The 23,364-nt window shown below is 40.6% G+C and overlaps 1 protein-coding gene, 1 long non-coding RNA gene and 1 pseudogene across 2 annotated transcripts in view; 1 reads left to right on the top strand and 2 right to left on the bottom strand.

Annotated features, from left to right (window-relative positions):
* DUSP16 (dual specificity phosphatase 16) overlaps positions 1-16,730 on the bottom strand; it is an 87,617-nt gene extending 70,887 nt beyond the window's left edge. Inside the window, exons 1-2 of the mRNA XM_070410672.1 lie at positions 16,085-16,730; positions 8,835-8,935 (exon numbers count right to left, since the gene is read on the bottom strand). The gene's annotated coding sequence lies outside the window, so the exon portion shown is untranslated. The remainder of the gene's footprint in view (positions 1-8,834; positions 8,936-16,084) is intronic.
* Positions 7,804-7,916, bottom strand: LOC139007954 (U2 spliceosomal RNA; annotated as a pseudogene).
* A 341-nt stretch (positions 16,731-17,071) lies between the features above and the next one.
* The window catches only part of LOC139007330 (uncharacterized), a 28,470-nt gene continuing 22,177 nt past the window's right edge, over positions 17,072-23,364 (top strand). Inside the window, exons 1-2 of the long non-coding RNA XR_011470843.1 lie at positions 17,072-17,958; positions 20,063-20,194. This is a non-coding gene — a long non-coding RNA (uncharacterized lncRNA). The remainder of the gene's footprint in view (positions 17,959-20,062; positions 20,195-23,364) is intronic.

Below are 23,364 nucleotides of genomic sequence, written 5' to 3'. Positions count from 1 at the left end.
ATATTATAAAAAGAAAATGGCATCTTACAACTCAGTAACAAAAAATCAAATAACCCAACTGAAAAATGGGCAAAGGGCTTAAATAAACACTCTCCAAAGATGATATACAAATGGACAAGTATATGAAAATATGCTTATCATCACTAATCATCAGAGAAAGGCAAATCAAAACCACAATGAGGTATCACCTCATACCTGTTAGAATGGCTATTATTAAAAACACACAAACAGCTCTAGCCAGGTGGCTCACTTGGTTGGAGTGTCATCCCATACACCAAAAGGTTGTGGGTTCCATTGCTGGTCAGGGCACATACCTAAGTTGCGGGTTTGATCCCTAGTCAGTGCATGTACGTGAGGCAACCAACAGATGTTTCTCTCTCTCCCTTTCTTTTTCTCTCTCTCTTTCTCCTTCTTCTCTAAAATCAATAAAAGCATATCCTTGGGCGAGGATTACAAAACAAACAAACAAAACACAGCCTAAAAACTAGCAAATGTTGGCAAGGATGTGGGGAAATTGGAACTTTTGTACACTGTTGGTGGGAATATAAAATGGTACAACTACTATACAAAACAGTATTGCAGTTCATAAAAAAAATTAAAAATAGAACTACCATATGATCCAGCTATTCCACTTCTGGGTGTATACCCAAAAGAATTGAAACAGGGTCTCCAAAAGGTATCTGTATACCTATGTTCATTTATTCACAACAGTCAAATGTCCATCAACAGATAAATAAACAAAATGTGATTATATATAGAAAAACACAATATTATTCAGCTTGAAAAGGACAGAGCTCCTGTCACACGAAACAACATGGATGAACCCTGAGGACATTAGAGTAAGTAAAATGGATCACAAAAAGACACTTGCGGAATTCCACTTACATACGGTATCTAAAACAGTCAAACTCATTGAAACAGAATGTAGAATGGTAGTTAATGGGTTGGGGGAGGGAGAAAAGGGGATTTGTTGTTTAACACATACAGAGCTTCAGATATGCAAGATGAAAAAGTTTGAAAAATCTGCTTAACAACAATGTGAGTACAGTTAACACTAGTGAACTGTACACATAAAAATGATTAAAATGGTAAAATTTACATTATTGGTTTTTACCACAATACAATTTTTTTTTAATTAAAGAAAGAAAATGGCAATAGGTCTCTTACTGTTTCTTCCTGTGTCCCTCCTAACCTTTCATACTCTTTAAAGAGCCGAGTGCTCCAGGACACGGTCTTCCTGCTCCCAAACTACCCTGCAGAAGCAGCCAGCTAGCACACTGCTCTTAGAGTAAGCAACAAAGGTCTGTCATCACCGGAGAGAATGTGAAATGGCCAGAAGAGGACTTTATCCCTCAGCCTAGGAGAGTGGAGACTGGTGCGCTGGACCCCCAGTTGAAGAACCTCAAGGGTAAAGAGTAAGGAGTCTTTTTCGGCAATTTGTTTAAACCAGTAAAGAGATGTTGGCAACAATAAGCTCCTTATGATGAAGGTGGCATGCTTTAGTTCTTTGCATCCCTTCTAATACCTCACTCTTAGAGAAGTCCCTCAGTAAATACTTGCTCATGGTGATTACAATGACATGCTGATAACCAGCTGCAAAAAGAAGGAATTTTTGGTCCAGGAAAAAAGCTTACTAGACACAGAACCAAAGTGCTTATTTTAATGACTGAATCAAGATCATTTCTATAATAAAAATCTCTACTAATTTCAAATAACTTTTATTTAAAACTTGTGTAAAACTTTTTTCCTGCCAAATGGATATTATCCTGCCTAACACTTAGTACTTGGAAATCTCCGCGCCCGCCCCCCCCCCCCCCAAAGTGTATCTCCTTAAACTCATATTACATTAATTGCATTCTATAATGAGATAGCCACTGGCAGCATCTAAGATCCTGCCACACAGTTCATTCATTTGCCAGAAAAAAACACTTGAGTCTGTCTTTTAGTTGGGACTATAGACAAGAGAAGAAGGGGTTTTCCATTGTACATAATTTTTACTGTTGGTTATAAAATAAAAGCTATAAAATCAAGCTTCCTGAATATTTACATTAACAAGGCTCTTAGTCATTCACATAATGAAAAATGAAAACAATTGTTTTAGTTACATACTTAAAAGGGTTTCAGTAGAAGGAAAGTTTTTAACTGATATTTGGATATTCTTTGGTAATGAAATTAGACACTGCCCTAAGGTGTTTAAAACAGCTGTTAAATCCATATACATACATGCATTTTATTCTTAAAAATGCACCCCAAATTGGGGGGGGAGGGCAGATACATTCTGGCCCTTTAAGAAGTGCCACAGTTAATAAATGTTTATCTCCAGGATCTCCCAATGCTGTAAACCACAAATAAAATGCAGTGTGATCCTTCCATAAGATTTTTGTTGAATAGGAAGTTAACACTGTTTAAGTTAATGTTTTAACAACCTTCTTTAAAAGCTTTGTAATTTGTTTAAGTGGGAATATGATTTTCAACTCACTGTATATCTAAATTCATGTAATCTTGACAGAATTCTATGAGGAACCAGAACATTGCTTTCTTTGTAGCACAAGGAGAATCCCATTTTAAGGTTCTGCCTCATTCAAGTAAAGTTTAGTTGCTACAGTGCATGAAAGGAATCATTTTCCTTTAGTTGTCCTTTAATTTTATCTAGGGCAAATATGCACTGTGAACACTGTTAACAAATAAGAGCAAATGCCAAAAGGGATGTTCTGCCAGGCTTTTAACAATAGTGCTTAAAATGCCTCCTCTGTTGGGACAGGGGGCATTTTCTCAGAACACTGTTTTAAGGGTATTTTGATTATACACACATATGTACATGGTCCCATATCAAAATAAAAATAAAAATGCAATTCATTTTCCACTTTCAGTGAAAATTTAGGACAGAATATGAGTAACTGTCAAAAAGCCAAAACCTAATTCTATTTTAAACCTTCTATACCATCAAGCTCTTTATTAAAGATACTACTCAGCTATCAAGGTGACTAATAAAGTAGTCCTTAGTTCATCCTGGCTTGATGCCTGTGTTGGTGGCCAGAGCCATTTCAAGCCTGGGGCACTAAAATAAATTAATTGAAAAATTAAAAATAGCTCAGCTGGCATGGCTCAGTTGCTGAGCATCGACCTATGAACCAGGAGTCTTGATTCCAGGTCAGGGCACATGCCAGGGTTGCAAGCTCAATCCCCAGTGGGGTGTGCAGGAGGCAGCCAATCAATGATTCTCTCTCATCATTGATGTTTCTCTCTTTCCTTCTCTCTCTCTCTCTCTCTCTCTCTCTCTCTCTCTCTCTTTTTCTCTTCTTTCCTCTCTGACATCAATAAAAATATATTTTTAAAATGAAAAAGATAAAAATATGAATGAAAAACACCATATATTCTCATATCCTCTCTCTAATCCTGTCCAGTTTTTTAATTAAAAAAAAGATAACATAAAATGGTCAAAAGACAGGGAAAAAAGAAGAGACAAGAGTTTTAGAACTGGAAGTTACCTCAGAGATGATCTAATACAATATTCTTATTTCACAGTTGAGAAAACTGAGACCTAACTGTCTCTAAATTAGCTCTGCAACTAATTGGGATACAGGTCTGTATAATCTCCCACCAAAATAAGAAAGAAAATGGATATGGCCTTGTTTGGGGGGAACACTTAAAACAGTCTCCAGGCTAAAGAAAAGTCGTTTTAGCAAATTATTTAACAGTGTTTGTGCTTCCCTTTCTGCATATTTGTGACACACACTTAGCCAGCACCCATCTAACTTCCCTTCTAACTCGCTAACTGAATCCGATTTTCCTGGGATACAAGCGACGTAAGCCCAGGACATGATCCATGACTCGCATTACACCAACCAGGGTCACCCCATTCCCCTTAGCCATACACTCACTTCCCTGGTCTTTCCTGTGGGTGGGGGCAGTCTTGTGAAACAGTTCAAGCAAATGACACTAAAGAAAAAACTGAATGGACGCTTCTGAGAAAGATCTTGTTCTCTGTTAGGGAAGCACAGGAGGAAGGATTGCCTGATCTGTCTGTCCCCTTCCTCCTCCTTGCCGTGAAAAGGGATGTGATACCTACGGCTGAGGCAGCCAGTTTGTGAGCTGGTGGCAGTAAGTGGACACACAAAGGATGGCAGAATCAAAGCCTGCAGAGACCGTCGGGACACTGCTGAGCAGCCGGACCAACCATGAGACAACCTACCCCTCAACTTCTCTGAACGTGTAAACAACTCATGGTTTAATCCTCTGTTGGTGGCTTTCTGCTAATTACAGGTGAAAACAGTCCTGAATTAAAAAAAAAAAAATTCTGTGGCATGCTATGACTGTCTATGGTCCTGTTCTGCCCAATCTCATTCCCACTATACACACACACTGTTTATACTTACATGCAACTAAAAAGTGACAGGACTGTATTCTCCTGCACAGTTAACAGAGATCAGTTTAAATACTTAATAGTGAGTACCTCAACTGTATAAACCTAGTAACATAAATGTCATCAATAGAGAAAACATTAGGGAAAAACATCATTTAGAATCATGTTTGTTTTTGATTACTGGCTTTGATCATTCTTTCTGGCATCTCAAATCCTTTATGGAATTAAGTACCACATAAATGACAAAACTGATAAATGATATCTTTTTTTAACTAAACTCTTTAATCATCACTGTCTGTTAGTAAAAAATAAGTGTTAAAATTTCATTCTTGAATTTACAGCTACAAACCTGGCCCAGTCAATATTTTCACATATTGATGCTTATGACCAAAGCTTAGAGATCGACCCGCACTACACCAAACTCATGTCACTGCTGTCTTCTCCCATTGGTTATAATAACAAGTTGAATATTGGCAAGACATTAAAAGTCAGGCTATCCAGTACCATTTTTTATTTCTTTATTTTTAATTAATATTTTTAATTTTATTTTTTCCATTACCATTTTCCAGTACCATTATTTAAATAGTTATTTGAACCATATTTTGATGGAAATCTTTCAAATAATGTTCATCTCCATGACTCCTGTCACACCCATCTTTGAACTTCCCCAGACCCCATTCTTCTGGTATCCAGCACCTGGGAGAGCCCAGCTCACCCATCTTCCTCTCTGCCCTCAATGCTTCTCTCCACTCTGTCCACAGCCCCGTTCTGCCTAGAGCTGCTCCCATGAAGACTGCCGTCTACTCCATTTCCCCCTTTCACAATTTCTTCTTTCTAACCTCATGTGTCTTGTCATCCCTCAGCTTCCTCAGAGAAAAAAGGTCAACAGCTTCCCCAGTTGGAAGGAACAAACAAGTGCCATGAGCATCCCTGCTTCTCTCAAGTATGTTAGCATCGCTCCCCTGCTGTCACTCAAAGCAAAAATGGCTGTGTAGTCCTGATATAAACGAGTATGAACACTGCATTTTGTACATATATGTGGGCTCAGTGCTTTTATCGTTTAAAAACACAGGGAGAGAAAATACTCATTTTTTTGTTAAGTTGTAGTAAAGTGCTTTTACCAACGATTCCCGTGTATATCTTCTATCCCACCACTCACTCATGCTATATGACCTTCCACCCAATATGGTCTCTGGGTCACCCACACACTAGCATATTCCCGTCTTCCTTGATAATTAACCAGTTAAAATTGAAACATTACTTTACTGATATAGATGTCTGTATTAGGCTGCTCTAAAAATATATTATGACACTGCAATAGTTTATATCATCATTTTCAAAGGGTGATCGAGAGACACCTGGTAAGAGGTCCTTGAGGCCATTTCAGGGAATCCATAAGGTAAAAATTAGTTTTAATAATACAAAGACATTACTTGCCTTTGTCACTCTCAGTAACTCATGAGGGTACAACAATGAATCCAGAGGATACATGATGATAATGTATCACTCTGGCAGCTAATAAAACATATGTTTGTATATATTCTTCTGTTTCTTAGAATTTTCTAAGGTAGCAAATTTCAAGTATAAATATGCATTTTTAAAAGAATTTAACTCAGTGTATTCTCAGTACTTCTATTTCCTAGGCATAGCAATCTTTGACAATATCTGCTATATATAACTTCATTACTCATTATCATCAGATGAATCCATTGAGTTTAAAGAAAAAGAAAAGGGTGCAGGTTCGATTCCTGTGAGGGCACATAACTAGGATGCAGGTTTGATCCCCCACCATGGCACATAAAGGAAGGCAACAGATCAATGTTTCTCTCTCTAAAATCAATAAGCATGTCTTCAGGTGAGGATTTAAAAAAGAAAAGAAAAAGAAACTGAATATTTTAATAATTGACATGATGAGCTCTTTAAAAGCAAAAGACTGTTTTCAAATTAGAAATGAAAAAGCCACTGAAGCATCATACAAGGTAAATTATCCGACTGCACTGGAGCCACACAATAGCTGAGACTAATAAAGCTTTGTATGACTGACACTGCTGAATGTCTGCTGGATGAAAAATCAGTAAAAGAAATCATGGCAATGCCACTTATCATTGATGCAGTATCTCATCAAATTAAATACTTTACTGCTAACTGCCTTAAGGATAGTACTTTTTGCTTTATAAATGGTCAAAGCCATAGATGTGGGGGGACTTACAGTTTTGTTTTTATTATGCCAGTATCCAAGCCAACTAACCATAAAAGAAGGTCTTCCTTTATGTGAATGCTTGGCAACAAATACCAGTGCTGCTGAATTACTCAAAGTATTAAATAACTTTCTGAATCTCATGATTTATCCTGAAACAACATGTTGATATCTGCTCTAATGGTACAAAAGCAATGGTGAACAAAATACAGGCACTTTCATAAATCAAAGCAGGAATGACAAAACTGTACCAGTAATAATTATATTTCCCACTGTCTATCAACCATTTTTTAAAAACCAGGTCATCTTAACAATGTTTCTGATAAAGTAAAAGTGATAAATTTTATTAAATCTTAATCTTGAGAACTTGGTCTTTTTAACATTCTGTGTGATGTAATGGGAGGTACACACAAAAATCGCTTCTGCTACATACCTAATACAATAGCTTTTTTAAGGAAACGTATGTATGCAAATTGAGTTGTGAACTAAACTACACACGTTTTTCATAGAATACTATTTTTGCTTAAGGGAATGATTGGAAGACACATTATAGTTTATTCAGACTCAGGTATTTGGCAAACATTTTTCTCTAAAATGAATAAAGTGAGCCTGACACTGCAAAGAAAAACTGACGATATCTGTTGCCAATGATAGAATTTGAGCTTTTGAGAAAAAGAATGGAATTTGGAAAACTTGAACTCAACACAAAACTCTTGACTGCTTCGCAATTCTTAAAGACTATTTTACTAAATTAATGGTCATATTAATGAATGTAATTTGTTAAATATTGTATAAGCAAATAAGTCGGCATTTGAAAGATCTGCACAACTCAGTAAACCATTCTTTTTTCAAATGACCAATGTCTAATGTTATAGAGTCACATACACATCAAAGATTCAATACATTTTTAATGTTACAGAGCACAAAAATTTCACTGATATAGTTTCAAATTTAACATTGCAACGAATCTTTAAGGATCTATCACAATTACATGAAAAGACACTGAAATACTCCCTGCACCTTTTTCAACTATGTATCTGTGTATAGCTGGGTTTTCTTTATATACTTCAAACAAACAACATATACAGCAGACTGAATATAAAAGCAGTATTGAAAATCCATGTCTTCTATTAAGCAGTGCATTAAAGCTAGTGGCAAAATGTTTGGCAATGTCACACTTCTCATTGTATTTTTTGTTTTGAAATACTTTCTTCATAAAAGTATGTTATTTATGTTAACCTTTAATGAATGTATTATTTTTAAACTCAACACTTTAAACGTTTCTCAATGTGTTATATATTAAACTGATAAGAACAGATACTACACTTGATCTTAGCCAAAAGGCCGAGAAGTGATGAGTGTGTTATATATTGATAGACATAGTCCACATAAACAAACATCTTTGGGGTCCTCAATAATTTTTAAGAGCACCAAAATGTTTGAAAACTGCTGGTTAAAGAAGAGCATTTGTAAATATCCTATATAATAAAGAGGTAATATTAAAATTGACCGTCATGCCCTCACAAAGATGGCTGCCTATGACCAGGCTGGCAGGGGGTTAGTGAGGGACGACCAAACAACTGAACAAGCAGGCTGCATGGGGCAAACCAGGCCGGCAATTGAGTTAGTGAGGGATGACCAAACAACTGAACAGCAGGCTGCGTGGGGCGACCAGGTCAGCAGGGGAGCAATGGGGGGCAACCAGGCTGGCAGAGGGGGGCAGTTGGGGATGACCAGGCTGGCAGCAGGGGCAGTAAGAGGCAACCAGGCTGGCAGGGGGGGCAGTTAGGGGTGACCAGGCTGGCAGGGGGTAGGGGATGCAGTTGGGGGCGAACAGGCCAGTGGGGAGGGAAGTTGGGGGTGACCAGGCCAGCAGGGGGGGTGCAGTTGGGGGTGACCAGGCCATTGGGGGGGGGCCGTTGGGGCCGATTAGGCTGGCAGGGGGGCAGTGAGGGGCGACTAGGCCAGCGGGGGGGCAGTTGGGGGCAACCAGGCCAGCAGGGGTGTGCAGTTAGGGGTGACCAGGCCGGTGCAGGGGGGCAGTTGGGAGCGACCAGGCCGGCAGGTGGGGGCAGTTAGGGGTGACCAGGCAGGCAGGCAGGCAGGTAAGTGATTAGGAGCCAGCGATCCAGGATTGTGAGAGGGATGTCCGACTGCCGACATCCCCCGAGGGGTCCCAGATTGGAGAGGGTGCAGGCCAGGCTGAGGAGACCCCCCCCCCATGCACGAATTTCGTGCACCAGGCCTCTAGTGTATATATAAGAGAATAGGTACCTGAAATGAATCAGATGACTTCAGCTCCAGTTCTAGCAGTTCTTACTTGCTTTGAGATTTGAATAAATCACTTAGTTTCTCTAAGATCTTAGTTTCCTCATCTGTAAATGGATAAAAGACAAAATATGAAAAAGCAATTAATAACCTACAGGTATATATTACAAGGCCACAAAGTTAAAAGTTTTAAACAGTTTTTCTGACCATATTTTTATAAAATTGTCCCTTAAAATTATTACTAAAAGCATAACATAGAAAATGCAAAGTGGAGATTTTTGATTAACCAATTAGCTGAAATGTCCAACTACATAATTTTATCGTATTAGAGTTCTTCCCCTAGTTATAATTGGTAATGTACAGTTTAACTATATAGCTAAACTAATTATGATTATTTCCAAATATACACAAAGTAGAAAAAAATACTAACAAACCCCAAGGTACTCATTACCCAGTAATAAAAAAATTTATCAATATTGTTTTATTTCCTTGTGTTTGTGCCCATCCTAAAGTTTTTTAAAACAAATATTAGTCATGATTTTACTTTACCTATAAATACTTCCACATGAACCTTTAAAATATGAGACTTTCTTAATATCACTATAATGCCATTAATATGGATAAAAACTTTAGAGTTAATAATTCTTAAATACCACCTAATACACACTCCATGTTATAATTTCCTCACTTTCTCCAAAAAAAAATCTTTGTTAGTTTTTAGTTGGTTTGTATCATTAACATGATTCTTACCAGTTCATTTTTAAGAAACACAAAATTTTTAGTAAACGCTAAGAAGAATGAGAAAATAATACCATGCTTAATATGCCATGTGCAGTTTACAAAACAAAGTCAAGAACTATCTTCTTGAAGAATGTGCTTCTCCCTCAGCCAAACAACAGACAAAAATAAAAGAAACCCACGACAATATAGGCCATACTGGTGACACTTCAGTATTCTGAGAAGTAACAAGAAAAGGACACAGATCAGTTGCTCAGGAAGAGACAGTTGATAGGAAACAACCACCTGCATTTTGGAAAAGATGAGGTCAGGTCAGTCACAGGATCAGGCAAGCTGGAGGTCAGGGTCCAGGTTCCAGAGTGAGCATACTGCTCCAACAAGTCAGGTAGGTGCCCAGGGCTGTAAGGCAACCAACCCCCTCCAGGTTTCAACTCAAAACTCAAAAACCAGCGCTTTAAAAGCTAGAGTTGTAATGGAACCAGGATCAAAAGTAACAGTTGTGAGAATTAATTTAATTTACTCAGCAAACATTCATCAAAAGCCCACTCGACCAGGTTATCCTAGAATGAGTTGTCTTTTTGTTTTTTTAATCCTCACCCGAGAATTGTTTATTGATTTTAAAGAGAGAGGAAGGGAAATAGAAAAACATCGATGTGAGAGGTAAACATTGATCCCATATGTGCCCAGACGGGGGATGGAACCCCACAACCTAGGTATGTGCCCTGACCAGGAATTGAACCCACAGCCTCATGGTGTATGGGATGGCACTCCAACCAATGGAGTCACCTGGCCAGGGCTGGTATTTTTAAATGTACACAGCAAACAATAAATAGCATATACTTCTCTACATATGTCTTTCCACATTAATCTTAAGGGGAAGAATGAAGATATCTAATATTAATTACCTTGCCATTTACCATTACAATTTATAGGGCAGCTTTTTTCTGAAAATCACAGTTTGTCCCACTTCTCACCCAGACACTGAGACAAATCTGAATTTTACTGTTCTTCCCCAATATTTCTGAAGAGCACCTTAGCTTTTATCACATTAGCTTTTATCACACACATCACAGACCCCTAGCATTTATATCTACAATCCTTTTCTAAATGGAGTATTTCGTTTAGAAGAAAACCAAGGGAATGCTAAAGAATTTCCTACCTCCTTTGAAAACTTTCTTTTTCATAGCTTACCCAAGTGCATCGGAATATACTGGAGACGAAAACTGCATATAGAAAACTTTTTTGAAAGATTTGGTTCCATAGATACACACACAATATAAATCCCTTTTTTAATCCCTTACCTCTATTTCACCTATAATTTTTTTATGTTTAAAAGTCCAGAAAGAGTGAAGCGGAGGAAACACATTTCTTTAAGAATGCTCGAGAAGTACTTCATAAATGTGTCCAAAAGCAAGAAATAGTTGTTAAAAAATTTTTAATTGATACTATAAAGGGCATCTTCTAAACAACAAAACCCAGCAGTCAGGTCCTGCAGTAAGAACCTAGACTTCCCCATGTCAGAACTGACACTTTGCTTCAGGTTACTACTATTTGTAGAGAGTAAAAATCCCAAGTTTAAGAAAGTATTTCCAATGAGACCATTAACTTCCCTACAAATCTTTAAGGAGATATAATTAAGCACATGAAACACAACACAATCCAAATTTACTTTTCGATTCCTATACCATGTGGACAAGACCCAGAGAGGATTCGCCCTTTAACCTATTTTACCCATCTGGTAATAAAGCTGAATAGCTTACTTATGCTGTCTGTACATCTTTTGTTTCCTGTGCTGTCATACAAGGTACCATCAAAACAAACTGTCCTTGGAATTTATCCTCACTTTAAAACACTACTAGAGGCCCGGTGCACATTTGTGCACTAGGGTGGGGGGGGGGCGGGCGGGGGGGAGGGGTGCCTCAGCCCAGCCTGCACCCTCTCACAGTCCGGGACCCCTCGGGCGAAGTCCGACTGCTGGCTTAGGCCCACTCCCGCGGGGTCCTTAGTGCTGCTGTGGAGGTGGGAGAGGCTCCCCTCACCGCCACTGCGCTCGCTAGCCGCTAGCCGTGAGCCCGGCTCCCGGCTGAGTGGCACTCCCATTGTGGGAGTGCACTGACCACCAGGGGGCAGCTCCTGCATTAAGCATCTGCCTATGGTGGTCAGTGCACGTCATAGCGACTGGTCATTCCACTGTTCGGTCGTTTTGCATATTAGGGTTTTATTATATAGGATTGTGACATTGATCCTTAATGGAGAATCTAACCTAAGTATACAGCCCAGTACACCACAACCCTAAGTAAATTATAAACAATGATATTAACCTCACACAAAAACATGAGACTTTAGCAAATGGCAGCAAAAAAAAGTACATAAATCGTTGATAAGGAATTAAAAACTCAAAGCTTATGTGCTTCAATCTAAAAAACATTATGTAGGTTTCATTTTTAAAAATTGGTAAAGATGAAGTTAATGTGTAGACTTTTATTCAAATTGGTTTGGATGGCAATAAATATTAAGTTATATCGTTAACATTATTTATCAGGATATGATGGGCAAATAGGTTATTCACAGAGTAAGTGGGACTGCAACTAGCCCTCTGTAATTCCCTGACCCTGATTATCTTCACAAAACATCACCACTTGACATTAGCTTTTCCATGTAATGTTTACTTGTTTGCTGTCCTCCCATCTTCTCCCACTAGAAAGTAAGTTCCATAAGGGCAAAAAAATTGTCCTTTTTCCGCTCTATGCCCAATTCCTAGAACAGTGTCTGGCACATAATAGATAAATCTGCTGAATGAAGAGATGAATGAACGGCCTCCTCCTTTGACCTCCCCACTTCCTTTCCTCCATACACATGTTAACGATCCTTTAAAACTGGGGTCAAATTCTATTATCCCTATGAAGATTACCTCCCCTAATCCTCCCATCTCCTTCTTTGTACCATGAATTTGGCGCTTCCCTGGTGTCTGATCATTGTTTTGTCTTTGCATATGTACATACCTCCATTAAAATTCTTATAAACCTCTCATTAAAGGTATGGACCCATTCCCCCAACTTTTGGTGTCCACCTCAGTACATGTAAATAGTAAACCATTTGTAAGTGTTTGCTTGATTGATTTATACCTGTAGTTAATTTAGAAATAAGTTAATAGTTTCAACTTTTTATAACCTATCCCTCCTTTTCCAATAACGCAATTAAAATCACAATGGGTCCCCCTGTATTTTAAATTTGTCTTTGGCAATTTCAAGTTTTACCTGCTCATATAATTATAACTTATGCTCATAATTTATTTTTCCCATCCTTCCTCCCCCCAAATTAAAATGTTTATGTAACAAAAAATCTTGTGACTTTTTGGTGATACCTATCTAACCCCAATCAAGAAAGAGGTGAAGTTTCATTACTCTCTTCTTGTTGCTGAGTGTATAGGAGGGTATTTTTCCCTTTATGCCTTTTTCCTGTCATGCCAACGTGTATTCTATTTCCTTCTTTACTGACCATACCCCTTGGAAACCATATATATATATATTTTTTTAATCTGTCTTTGGTAATCTCCTTAGGTACTTCTTTTTGAGCCACTCCTGCTCCCTCGAATCATTTATTTGATTAAATTTCAAAGTCCTCCCTAGTCTGCATGAGAATGGCCTCTTCTTAAAGCCTGGGCCTGCTTCTTTAAATCCAGCAAACTTTTATGAACCTTATCCCTTCACATGGCCAACCCTTGATTACCAGGGCTAATGAAATGTACAAAAATATCAGATTACCTACAACACACACACCAAAAAAAAAAAAAAATCAAGAAAAAAATGACATCTGGCTTTGGAATATATATCATATGTGCCTTTGGGCAAAATTTAATTTATTAATTATGTTTTTCCTTAAGCCAACATTATTAACATTTTCTTTTATGATGGTGGATATCTGCTTTGGTTTTAAATCTTGATGTAGTTAATTTTTTTTAAAAAAGTATCAACTGTGATTTTTTCTATAAAGCCCTTTTAACTAGTTTTTTCAACCTATTAAAATCTGTCATAAAATCTGTTTTCTGTTTTCCCTGATTTATCTTCTCCCCTTTCTTGGGATTCTGATCCAAATCAACTTTCCTATGTTAATTTACTGCTTCAATTTAAAGTGCTATTTGCTTGCAAATACAAAGCATTTTTAAAAATATTAAATGTCCAGGGAAAACATCACTTTTTTTTTTTTTAGATATTCCAGGAAAAGTTGGTTTCTAAGATAAATTACACTGGTAATTCCAGCAAATTATATTTAGTAGGATAGTATGATTGATTGAAAAAATGAATATTGGACAGCAAGTCAGCTTTATCAATACTTAATCCCATAGACCAAAACTATGGAATTAAATTCCCAATATAGACATTTGTAGAAAATAACATCAAAACAAACTCACACATCAACCCTGGCCCTTCTGTCCCCAGCCTAAATTCTGTACCTACCTCAGACCTCATCTCTGCTTCACTTCTACACTTAAGTTTTAAATGTATAAGAAACAGAACTGAGTTAACAGGATCTTCTCTTTTGGCCCCTTTTCAGTTACTGCCATTAAGATTTTGGCCAGAGACGCCGCATCCTCAAGTTTACATGACTATTTTTACTTTACAGGTACTCATCTAAATGTAGGTTTATAGTGCTTGAACTGGCTTTTTCATACACTAGCCACCATATTACCAGCAGAATTAAGAACAAATTCATTTTTAATTTTCTCCCATGTGGAACTTTGATAAGTACAAATTATTTTACCTAAAAACCAACTTTTTGGGTTGGTGTAATTTAGCCCAAATTCTTACATAAGATGTTAAATATTACCACCACCCCCAATTTTTTTAACAGCAATCTTCCACGCAGTCCTCAAACTCAGTCAATTCTATAACTTTTAAAAAAAATTTTTTTCACAGTGCCTAGTCACATTTTGACTAAAATACCTACATAAACCCATAAGTTCTCCGTTTTTCAATTTACTTCTCCAGGTTGCTGCCTTCACCAAACACAGAACCCCACCAGTCTCAAAATTACGGTCTCCCAAGCTGGGTGTCCACCAATGTACATGGTTCTCAAGGAAAAAAATAAAAAGTAACTCAACTGGTAAGAATTCTTTTCTTCTTTTAAAAATGTACCTGCACTTTTAAAATCTCTTTTCTTGATGGAGTTCAAAATAGTATCAATCCTTTGAAGAAACAGTTGTCACCTATGGGCACTCTCAATCCGCCCCATAAAGAGGCATTTTTCTGGCGGCCCAAGAACCCCAAATAGGAGTCATAAGGTCTTTCGTGGATGGTAAATTTCACACACACACACACACACACACACACACACACACACACACACACGAGAAGAAGAAACATACCTGGTCATTTTCTAAACAGGTTTGATAGGTTTGGTTCACTTGTAAGAGCAGAGTGTTTACTCACAGGCGTTTAACGCAGAAGTGGCGGCCAGAACACTGGGTAAATAAAACCTCGAGTTTTGAAAACCCTGCACCTTCACGCACTTCCCCTCCGGTCGAGGGGAGGGCACACGGCAAACCCCACGGCCAGTGAGGTTATGCAACAGGTTCCCTCTCCGCTGGATTCATCGCGGGCTGCTCGGGGGTGTGCTCTCTCCCAACAATGCGTGACACCCACCGCTGCAGGGCCTTTGCAGCTAACGTTTAATCATCTTTTTCAGAACTTTGCCCTACCCGTTCACTTTAAGATCTACCTGTATTTTGTCAAGTTAACTACGTGTGTGTGTGTGTGTGTGTGTGTGTGTGTGTGGTGTGTTTTAGGAAATAAACCCCAGTTTTGCCTAAATATTTTCCTCCCTGGTGTTTTATGACATGAAACCACACATGATAAACAGATCTTCGGTTGTCTCCCCGGGCTTTTTTTTTTTCTTTTCTTTTCTCATGTTTTAGGACTAGTGTGAATAAAGAAGTCACTGGCACACCGGGTCCCCCAACATCACGACCCGGGCCCTCGTTTGGAAAATCGGGGTGTAGGTGGGTGGGTTCGGTTTAGGAAAGCAGCGCCGTCCCCACCCAGGTGGCCCCGCTGCGCACACCGAGGCGAACTGGGGATCACGGGGGCCGTCAGGCCGGGGCCCCGCCGGGCAGCGTGTGGTGCAGCGGACGCGCCTGCAACTGAGCAGCTTCACCCGCCCAAGTCCCGCGTCCCGCGCTGGCGGCTCCTCGCGGCCGGACCCGGCGGCCCGGCCCGCACCGCACCGCAGCGCGCGGGACCCCGCGCCGGCCGCCCCCCGCCCCCTTCCCGCTCGGGCCGGCCCCCCGCCAGGCCTACACCCCCGCTTCCAACGCTCGGGTGGCTCGGGCCGCGGCCGCCCCCAGCCTGCCTTCCGACCGGGCGGCGGGGACGCCGGGCGGGCAGAGCCGGCGGGGCGCGAGCGCGGCGCCCGCACCGGAGCCGGCGAGCCGCCGGGGTCCACGCTGCCCGCGCGGCGGGCGCCCCGAGCCCGCACCCTCCCGCCCGCACCGCCCGCGCGGCCGGCCCGAGGCCACTTACTTTTGGGGCCACCGACCTCCCGACTCCCTCCGGGGGAAACGAAAGTTGTCCCGGCGTCTCCCCTCGGTCCCCCCTCGCCGCCCGGACCTGCGAGGCGCCGCCGCGGAGCCCGGAGGGCGGCAGCGCTCCCGCTCGCGTCCGTCCCGTCGCGCTGTCCTCGTCTTCCTTTCACTAGATTATCTTCTCCTTCTCTGAGGGGTGGGCGGGGGCGGGAGGCTCAGGGAGAAAAGAGACGTTTGCAAATTTTCTTCACCCCCCCCCCCAAGTCAGCCTTGAGAAAACAATGTTGAAAGGGGTGAAGAAGTTGGGGAGGTAGAGGTGGGGGCCGCGTGGGGGACGTGGGGGCAGCGGGGAGGGAGAGGTGATGATAATCGTTTAAAAAAAGAACTGCCTGAAGCCCCCCAAACAGGGGTACACAGAAAGAGGGGGAAAGGCGGGGGGGCGGGGTGGGGGGCTGGGGGGAAAAGAGAAAGAGTCGCTGGTCAGGAAACTTCAAGCGCGGATGAGGTCATTGGTTTAAAAATAAAGAGATGGCGTCACTTGAAACCAATCCCAGTGAATGAACTCAGCGGAGCCCGGGGGAAAGGAGGAGACAGGCGAGGGCAGGGCGGTGGGCGCCGGGCGGGGCCGCGCGCCGCCCGCCCATCCCGCGGCCGCCCGAGCCCCCCGCGCGGGGAGGGTCGGGTCACGTTCCGCCGCCGAGTTCGGCGGCTCCGAAGCAGGTTCCGCTGGCGCCGCTGGGAGGAGCCGGGCGGCCCGAGGAGGCGGCCGCGCGCCCTCCTCCTTCCGCGCCCGCGCCCGCGCCCGCCGCCCCCGAGCTGCCGGCCCGCGACCCCCCGGGTCCGCGCCCTGGCCGCGCGCGCTCGGCGCTGCGCCCCAACAGGTATTTCCAGGGTTTCCCCCCTCCACCCCCCGCCCCAAGACCCAGCGCCTTTCCCTCCTGCTTGGGCTGTTTCCAGCGGCCTCGCCAGCGTGAAGAAACGCAAACAATGATTTGAGAGAGTTACAGTCACTCCTGTAAAAAGTCTGACGAATGCAAACGGCAGGGCACGGCCCTGGGTTGTGAAAGAGAAGCTGCAGGTACTTGGAGAAAAGTCGCGCTCGTGTTGTCAGGCGGCCAGCCCTCTGTCATGCTTGTCGCTGAAAGCCCCCGCATGAATGTCCCCAGCATTCTTTTACTTGGCTTATGTTTTCTTAGACTTGTTTATGTTTACAACTTGAATGAGCGCGAGCAGCCAAAAATTCTCTTTAAAAAAATGTTTTCTGCATGGAACAGTGCGCAATCGTCTTTAAATCAGACCAGAAGTTCACTGCCCCTGGAGGTGCCAGACCCTGTGATGGTAGCTCTATACACTTTGTGCATTTTCGTATTTTGGATTAATTACAACAGCTTTGTTTTGAGACACATTACACACTTTGAAAAACTGGAGACCTGAGGTGGTGACAAACCAGGACTTGGGATCACTGACTAGGACAATCGGAGCTTTATTCTAGTTGTTCTTTGAGCATTTGAGCATGGAGCTGCTTCGACTGAGAAGTACTCACGTGGATATCACATAACAAAGATGTGATTAATGACGGAAAAGCACACTGAGAACGGACTGCTCCGGCCAGAAGTTATGTGTAGGAATCATCTAGCTCCTAAAATATTCCATTTGCAATGTACTACATTTGGGACATTGGTCCCTAAAGGCAACTTTCTTGTGGAATGTCCATGTGGACACTGCCTAAGGGACTTTTTTTTTTTTTTAATTGGCTCAAGAACAGAGAACCAGGTTTGGGGTGGATTAGAAAGATAAAACATCTCCATACGTCTTTTCTGCCTTTAAGCCCTGCAACTAAAGTGCACTGGCCATGACTGATTATCGTTTAAGGTTAGTATTGGGGTACGCCTCTGGGAACTTCCAGCCCTTCTTCTAGAGGAGAGAAAGGAGCCCATCTGGAAATGGAAGACCGCTGAGCTCTTCACCCAGTAAAAAAAGCCTGAGGGCCATGGATGGAGAGCCCACATTCTACTGCCTTTGACCTCGAAGTCTCCCGCGGAGGGGAAGCAATCTCTCCTCTGGCTCCCTGTCCTCTGGTGGCCAGCAGGTGTTACTGCAGCTTCCATGGGATTGTCTGAGCTCAAGTAAACCTCTGACAATCTAACCGTGGACCTGCTGGTTTTAGAACAGTTTTGAAGGGGTAGTTGCATCTCAAGTCTGCTTAGTTGGAGGAGCTGGGATTTGGGGAACGGGAGGAAAAGAGAGAGAATCCTTGTCCTAGAGGTAGAGAGCATTGATCTTGCCTGGTTGAAAGGCACCGTGTGAATTTATGGAGTACCCTTTTACATGCTGCAGCTTCAGTAGCCTTCTTGAAACCTCTCTCCCCTTTCTACATCTATACAACACTTATATTGGAGTGCCTTCCTTGTGTTGTGATGCTATAGTAACTATTACAGGAGCCTTCCTGGTGTGTATCATCTAATTAGAAAAACAAGATATAGACTAAAACTAGCCTGGCTGACGTGGCTCAGTGGTTGAGCGTCGACCTATTAACCAGGAGGTCACGGTTCGATTCCTGGTCAGGTTGTGGGCTCATTCCCCAGTGTGGGGCGTGCAGGAGGTAGCCAATGATTCTCTCTCATCATGGATGTTTCTATCTCTCTCTCCCTCTCCCGTCCTCTCTGAAATCAATAAAAATATATTTTAAGAAAAGAGAGAGTTTTAATAATATTCTATAAATATGTACTTAAGTTAGCAGCTCCCTTTTCCAATAGGAAGGAATCATTTTTGATCATTTAGTTTATCCTAGGGATCACTTTAATGTCCCCAAAGCAAGTGTTCTTAGCCTAGGATTCATGGATCCCTAGAGAATACATACATAATTGGCTTCAGAAGGTCTAGGGACTCCTTAAAATGTTGTGCATATATGCTCATGTGTGTTTTCCTGTGAGTTGGTCCCTAGCTTTCAACAGATTTTCAAAGGGTTTTGTTACATGCAAAATAATTATGACCTACTTTACATTTAAGTTTTGGCTGTGTTTTTTTGGATGGTAGTTGCTGCTATTGTCCTAGGGCTCATGGCATCATACGAATGAATCAAAGTTCTGGAAAGAAGCAAGTTCTGCCTCAAAGAGGTGACACTGTGTTGGAGGAGAGCAGTCCATATTTGCAAGAGAGCAGGAGGGAATATTCCAAGAGTTTGCCTCCAAAGGAACTTCATGGAAGAAAAATTTTACCTATGTAACATGAGAACTAGACAATAACTAAGACATTACCTGGTAACATCCCACTCATTTTATATCTAGGAAAGTGAAGGTCCAGAGAGGTTAAGTGGCTTGCCCAAGGATGCACACCTAGTTAGGGACTAAACTGGGATTAGAAAAGGGTCCCTCAACTCTCACCTGCACTCCCCATCTAAAGGTTTACAAAGAAACAACTAAATATAGTCCTTAAAATCTAATAGGAATTGTGTTTAATGCATTCATTTAAATAAAGACATACTCATTCCTAAGGAAATGGAAGAGGTAAAGGGGTTCAAAGACGTGAAATCCAAGCTCAGAAGAAGATGAAAAACCTCAATGTCAAATTAAGACGTACAACCAAGAAAGAGTAAATATCAATAGTACCCTGTTATCAATGTATAGCTGATCTTTCTTGTGGCAAATATGTAAACTGACACAATAAGTTAGAAACACTAGGTGATTTTTCACTTATCAATTTAGCAAAGATTATTAAAATAGTTCATCCCAGGATTAACTCAAGAGTGAAGAAACGGGCCTTCTTATTACATAGGTGAGAGTATGAATTGGTATGACTGTTCTGCAGGGCAATTTGGCAGTATGTTTTAAAAATAGACACCCAGAAATTCCACTTTGAGAATTTATCTTAAGGAGATAATAGCACTATTTTATTAATCATAATTTAAAAGAGTAGCTAACATTTATTGAAAATTAACCACTTAATCCTCACAACTATCATTACCTCCATTTTACAGTTAACATACTCAAGGTTGCACAGTACATGGAAGGGCTGAGATCTGAATAGCCTGTACTACACACCTTATTGGAATCAAGGTCATCGAGGCCTTACAAGCTATGCCAAAGGCATCAGGCTTTAAAGACTCAAGGTAAGCAATGGGGAAGCCACTGGATGATTTTAAGTAGGAGAAATGATAGGATCAGATCTGCATTTTGCTATATAAAGAATGGTTTGGTGGGGAGGACCTAAAGCAAGATAAGGGACACCTGTATAAGTTAGAGAATTAAATATAAATAAAGGCAGATTCAAAATATAGTAAAAACTAGAATCAAAAGGATCTGATGACCAGCTACATCTTAAGTGGGGAGGTAGTATCAAGATTGACTGACTCCTAGGTTTCTATCTTGAGCTAATGGGTGAATAATGGTGCTGGTTGCTATGGCAATTGGAAAGGTGGGAAGTTGAATTTTTTAAAATATATTTTTATTGATTCCAGAGAGGAAGGGAAAGGGAGAGAGAGAAACATCAATGATGAGAATTATTGTTTGGTTGCCTCCTGCACGCCCCCTACTGGGGATCGAGCTCGGAACCCAGGCATGTGCCCTTGACCGGAATAGACCCTGGGACCCTTCAGTCCGCAGGCCGATGCTCTATCCATTGAGCCAAACCAGCTAGGGCTGGAAGTTGAATTTTAAGCATGTTGACTTCAAGGTGCCTATGGAATCTCTCAGGCAAGCATGTCAAACTTGCGGCCGGTGGGCGAGGCATGCGATCTGGCGGCCACAAGTTTGACATGCTTACGAGGAATAGACCGTTGCATCTATGTGTCTGAAGCTCACAGACCGTGTTTAGGCAGGAGATAAAGATTTGGGATCCCTTTGGCATATTTAGTTGCAGTCATGGCCAGGGGATGAGATCATGCAGAGAGAGTAAGAGAAGAAAGGTGTTGGGAATCAAGGGAATACTGATGTTTCAGGAAGAGAACCTTACAGGGAGGCTGAGAAAGAGAAACTAGAAAAGCAGTGGACATTGCTGTTACAGAAAGCCAAGAAAAGAGTTTCAAGCAGGAAAGAGCATATTTCCAGTGAGGTAATGCTCAGAGAAGCCCCATTAGATAGATTAAAAAGATTTTCTTTGATTTAGCAATAGTGACTGTGGAGAGAATGGTTTAATAGAAAACAATCTTGCTTCTACAAGACTTCAGTGAGTTGAAAAGGGAATAAGAAGGAAGAAAATGGAAACAGTAGAATAAAAACTACTCTTTCAAAAAACTTGACTGTTACGAGGAGAAAAAAAAGGATAATACCTAGCTACAGACAGATGTAGGACATTTGAACCCTACAAAGATCCTAATGTCCTGATAACCAGACTGTTTGTTTTGATTTAATCAAACAATTAATAACAAACAGGTAATAGAGAAGTACCCTGAGAAAGGAGAATTTCTCCGTCGCAATCTCAGGAAAGTAGCAGATGGACTTTTGCTATCTGTAACCCACACTTTATTTTCAGTATTAGGTAGAACATACATTTGGGGTTTATGTCGAGGTTGTTTTGACAAGTCTTTTAATAACTGTAAAATAAAATATTAAGGATAAAAGAATTATCATTCTAACATGTGGTGTACTCATCTTTCAAAAGGCTGAACAATTCTTGTATAACCAGAAAAAAATGGTGGTGGTAGTAGGAGGGAAAGTAAACAAATGAAAGGCTAAAAAATATTTGTGAATTTTGCTTCTTTTCATGTGATCCTAAAGGAAAATAATTGGAATGAACACAGTGATTCCTTTTTTCTCTGATGAAAGGATATAAGAAAAAATGATGTCCGTTTTTGAATATCAGAGATTTTTAACTAATTTTTCCATTTTCCAAGTAAATATAGGTTTCAAGTCCTCAATGGCTTTCTGGACTAACAATGACAACATTCAATAACAACAGTCGTGTTTGTAAACGTAAATAAACATTTACCCTTAGGAACAAACAGTCTTTAACAAATAACTGAACCTCTGTTCAATGTTGGTTAAATAGCAAGATAGGATATTCTGACCAAGTAGCAAACAAGTACTTTTTAATTTTGTGTAAAATCTGTTTTTTAATGTATGGAAGATAAAAGTCTAGTCTTCTTTAGGTCACTGAGTTTTAGAAATATCTTAAACTACTACTATAAAAAGACAACTAGAAATTAAATGGAATTTGAAAATAAACTAATATTGCCATATTAAATCAAATACACAACAATCAGCTCTTTTGTACAAGTTATATACTGGGTTTTTAACTCTTGTTATTACCCTAAGAATTAGGTATATTATTATCTTCCTAATTTACAGTGGAGGGAGTTGAGGCTAAGAAAGGTGTTAAAGAGTTAGCCCAAAGACATATTGCTAGGAAATAGCACGTTAGAACCCACAGGAGGTTTTGTTAAGATAAAAAAAAAGTACAAAATATATGGCATTCAAAATAACAAAAATACAAAATAGAAGGCATTCAAAATAACATTATAAGAAATCTTAGAATGCACTTCTGTGATTATTGGTCCAGTTTACCCAGATATGTGCTACAAAAGCTGGTGGAAAAATGAGAGCTCACTGAGCTGAGACAGGATAGCCGGCTACAAATTCCAGCTACTGACTGTGTGACTTGAGGGACACTTCGTTTCCTCATCTGTAAAATGAAGGTAATTCATACAAACCGTCCAGAGCTGTTGTGAGGTTCAAATGAATACCAAGTAAAGCACCGACTTAATGCATAGCCCTCACGGTAAACACTCGCTGCATACTGATTCCTCCCTTTTTAGGAAGACTGTATAGAGTTGACTTAGATCTTGAACAATAGAGTCAATTGGGATATTAAAAGAGAATGGGGAAACTCACAGGAAGAGAAAACACACAGAGACACCGCAGGGAAAGAGTGTTTAAAATGCTTTAACTGAAGCAGAGCATTTGTATTGAATTGTGTATAGTAAGCCCGGAAAGCAGTTTGGGGCCAGAGTACATAGGGCCTAAGTCAAATAATTTAGCTTTTATAAATAGCAGGGAATGGCGGAAAATTTGGTTCCTTTTTAAAATTATTCTTTATTGGCTTTCATTTCCATTATAAGGCTATACAAGTGCATTACTAAAAGTCTATAAATTACAGAAAAGTGTAAAGTGTAAAGAAGAAAATACAAATCACCTTATTCAATGGTTATCCTTGGGAGAGAGAGAAAAAATTTTATTGCTAAATCCTTTGGTGGTATTTTGATTCAATTTTTCCTTTACCATGTACATTTATTTTAATACTACTAATAATAAAGTTTAGAAATACATAGAAAACACTAAGCAC

This window comes from Myotis yumanensis, unplaced genomic scaffold, assembly GCF_028538775.1.
Source record: "Myotis yumanensis isolate MYYU_CA2020_CCGP unplaced genomic scaffold, mMyoYum1.0.hap1 SCAF_3, whole genome shotgun sequence".
Taxonomy (NCBI): Eukaryota; Metazoa; Chordata; class Mammalia; order Chiroptera; family Vespertilionidae; genus Myotis; species Myotis yumanensis.
Note: the sequence above shows the minus strand (reverse complement) of the source record. Positions and strands in the feature narration are given on the sequence as shown.